The sequence below is a fragment of the Pteropus alecto genome, unplaced genomic scaffold (genome assembly GCF_000325575.1).
Source record: "Pteropus alecto unplaced genomic scaffold, ASM32557v1 scaffold11, whole genome shotgun sequence".
NCBI lineage: Eukaryota > Metazoa > Chordata > Mammalia > Chiroptera > Pteropodidae > Pteropus > Pteropus alecto.
Window position 1 is genome coordinate 12,413,806 of NW_006431956.1, and position 4,023 is coordinate 12,417,828.

Below are 4,023 nucleotides of genomic sequence, written 5' to 3' on the forward strand. Positions count from 1 at the left end.
TACGTTCAGTCGACCTCTGGCACTTCAGGAGCCCTGCAACCGAGCGAGGCCAGCTGGAGCCGCGCTCCGGGCGTGGGGGCCCCGGGGCGACGCGGAGCCGGTGACCGCCCGCACGGACGCACGCACGGCGCCCGCGGGAGCCCGGCCAGGCCGGCAAGGGACCTGCGTGGCCCGGGCTTCAAGGGGAGGGCGAGGAGAGCCAGGGCCCCCGTAGGCATGGAGCGGCCGGAGTTTGGGAACTGAGAGAGTGGACGCGAAAAGAGGCGCGGGCTTTAAGGGGCTGGACCCACGCACCGCCCCCGGGATGGGTAGTAACAGCCGGCGGGTCGTCGGGTGCGGGAGACGGTGGGAGTAGGGGTCCCCATCACAAATTAAGCCGAAGAGCCTCCTGCCACGTGGACAGCGAAGTGAGATCCGAGTTTTCTCTTCTCCCGGCCGCGGAAGTCTACTGCAGCGTAGCCCAGAGGCCTGAACTCCGAGATTTGTGCAAAACTACCGGTAGCAAGGCCGTAAAAGGAGAGCGTCCCTGGGTGGGCTCGAACCACCAACCTTTCGGTTAACAGCCGAACGCGCTAACCGATTGCGCCACAGAGACGCCGGCATGTTTCGCTTCTCTACTCTTAACTTTTATGAAGAAGAATAAAGGCATAACGTGCCTTTCAATTTTCTGATTCACATCACTGAAATCAGAAAATTTCCTTTAACATTTCTTGCCGTCTTCATTCTATTTTCAACCCTTAAAGCATATTGGAAAATTATACAGCAAGATCGAGCAGAATTTCAGACTATATCGTGTATTAAAATACTGTTGTTATTTTTTCCAACTCCCGTTTGGAATGTTCTGTTTCAGGAAGATAACTATTTCTGATGTTTCCTTTTATAGAAAAATAAAAATTTTAATCTAATGAAATGAGAAACTTTTCTTTTGTTTCAAACTCTTCGTCCAGTGCTTTGCTCACTAACCTTCATGATTTACTTGTATAGCTTTCCCAAGGTCATCTGAATTGTATTTGCTTTGTTTATTTTTATTTTCAGGTATTATTAAGTACATGTATGCAATCCCTATTTGTTTGTTTTGTACTAACCTACAGTGCAATTATATGTCACTAGCATTTTGTTATTGGAAAAAGGCATAAAGATAAACTACAGTAACATTTTTCAGTCCCAGTTCATTGTAATTTATTGCTAAATCTGCCCTCAATTGTCCCTGGAATTAGCCTTAACACCCACACTTGAGCTATGCCACTTAAAAAGTACACTTTGCAGGATATTTATAATCTAATATGAGGAAAGAGAAGTTGAAGAAGAAAAAAGTATCATTTATGACTAACTCCTGAAAATCCTTAGCACACACACTGCTGGCAAATGTGTTACATACCTATAAATATTCTGTCTAAAAATCTTTCCCATTGTGCATTTCCTGAAGCCTTTTAAGGTACTCTTCAAAACTCCTCTATTATTCCTCTTTCCTCATCAAAGAATTGCTAGTTTCCACTTGACAACTCTATAGTTCAATTTAAGTTATTAACTGCTCTGTCTAGAATCCCTTGAGAAAGAATTCATATCATCATTTATATAAATCGTATGCAACACACCTTAGTCCAATCAACATTTTGAGTTTTTGTTGCTTGATAAGAACTTAAATTGGCAACTAGCGAGTTCGTCGAAAGCGATGGGATATTAAACATCTGTAAATTCACACCAAGTTGTATCTCACCACTTTTAATAAGGTTGTAGAAGAGCACTTGAAAAATGTGAATTTGGAAAAAAAAACAAAACAAACAAACCAGGAAGCATTGATAAAGAACGTATAATGAGTCTTATTTCATTATATGATGCTACCCTTATGTATAATTCTAAAACTTCGTTTACATTTTGTATACCTGTTAATGGAAGCTAAAACTTATCAGGCACTGTTTCTTCTTCTCTGAATACCAAAATGAATGTCCTTTTCCTCTGCTATTGTTCTTGTGACTATTCAGTTAGAACAAACTGCAACCAGGTACCTCACCACCCCGTCATTCAATATTTACTCTTCTGCTTAAAATAATATTAGAAACAGTTCTAGTCATGTAAATATCTTTTCCTCCAATCTCTTCCTCACTTCAATCCTCATAATAACATTTTAACTTCTAAAAAGAGGGATGATGAGAATGGCCGTTGATAAAAACTAATTCAGAACGGAATATTAACTCATCATATGCAAAGAAAACTTGTCTATGTAAGTACCAGTGTTTGTTTTAAAACTCCATCTTTAAGCTTGGTTCTGTAGTTGTTATTATTTTTAGTAAAATAAATAGCCATTTTCACAGTTCATAGCTTTGTCTCATTTTTTTGTCTTGTCACTCGAAAAGATTTCAAAAGAACATAAATATTAAACATACAGAATGGAATCTCAAAATCTAACTTCAATGATGTGTATCAAACACAGTTTTTATGCAAAATGCCCCCTTACAAAAATAAGAGTATGTGTTCTCATCTAAATCTTTGTTATTATCACATCTTAGGCCCTAATATCTACGCTCAGTTTTTAAAACCAAGTTAAGCCTACTGGATTAATTACAGCAACATACATTATCTTTCCTTAAATAATTCAAGACAAACAATTCTTATAGCTTCATCAGTACTTAAGTGTTTATAATTACTAACATTGACAAGGACTGGGCATTTTGCCCCTTTTTATATAATACACAATTGAACTGCAATTGTACCTTTTCCAAGAATGTGCCTTATCAAAGTGCTGACCTGTGCAGATCAATGGGCCTATTTTATTTCCACCCTAGAGAGGAAAGAGAGTGTGTGTGTGTGTGTGTGTGTGTGTGTGTGTGTGTGAGAGAGAGAGAGAGAGAGAGAGAGAGAGAGAGAGAGAGAACATCTGTGCAAATGGGATCTACCTGACTTAACAAGGCAAGATGGACCACGTTGATTTATAGAACTTCCAGACTTCATGGATCCAATGCTTTTAGATAATGTACCTCCAGCTGTACACCAACAGTAGAGGCAACTCATAGGATTCTCATTAACACAATTGTGCATGACCTTAATTCTTTCCAATGATTATTTCAGAAGAAAGGTGACTAGTTGTTAAGTGGGGAGGTAGATAACAATATACGGTGATAGAAAGAGATTTGACTTTGGGTGGAGAACACAATGCAATAAACAGATGATGTATTATTGAATTATACCCTTGAAACTATGTAATTTTATTAACCAATGTCACCCCAATAAATTTATTTTTTTAAAAATGAAGAAATCCTGTTATAATTTAAAAAGAAATACAGTAAGTTAGAGAAATCATCCCAATAAACGAAAGATTGTGGCACCAGGAAACAAGTTACAAAAAATGTCAAACCGGATGTCACTAAGAGCAGGAGAAGAACTATGAGACCAATTTTCCAAGCAGTTTGTAATTTTAAAACTGATTTATAGTGAAGGGATGCTGAATCTTTACAATCAGTCTCAAGCTTAAACGGTATTTCCTACTCACCAAAAGTATCATTCCCATCAAAACTGTTGACTGAGGGTCAGTTATCAGTTTACCCACAGGAGCGCTTACATTTCGTAGGCATGTAGTGATTGCGACACTATGGTCCCCAACACAAGTGGTTTGTCCCCACGCACTGCGCAGAAGGCAATGGTGAACCACGGCTGCATTTTCCTTTCTCTCTCTCTCTCTCTCTCTCTCTCTCTCCTTCTTTCGTTTTACCTTCAAAAGCCTATGATAAGACAGTCCAAAATGAAATATGAGATAGAGCTGAAAATGAGACTCCCAGGTTGGAAAACACTCAGTTACTGGGGAAGAGTGGAGAACAACTAGGGATGACATTGTTGCTAATGATGCAACTAGATCGAAGTCGAAAGGATGACTAGCTCTGATGTGCACGAAGGTGAAAGGAAAGTAGGATGCGGCACAGTGAGTACAATCGGAATGTGAAACGTGAGAAGCATGAACCGTGGTAAACTGGAAATCGTAAAGCCAGAGATGGGACATCTAAACATTGCAGTTCTTGGTGTTAGAGAATG

At 39.7% G+C, this 4,023-nt stretch overlaps 1 non-coding gene across 1 annotated transcript; it reads right to left on the reverse strand.

Annotated features, from left to right (window-relative positions):
- Positions 1-521: 521 nt before the first annotated feature.
- On the reverse strand, positions 522-595 carry TRNAN-GUU. Its single transcript has one exon. It is a non-coding gene; the product is annotated as a tRNA-Asn (tRNA).
- Between the last annotated feature and the right edge of the window lie 3,428 nt (positions 596-4,023).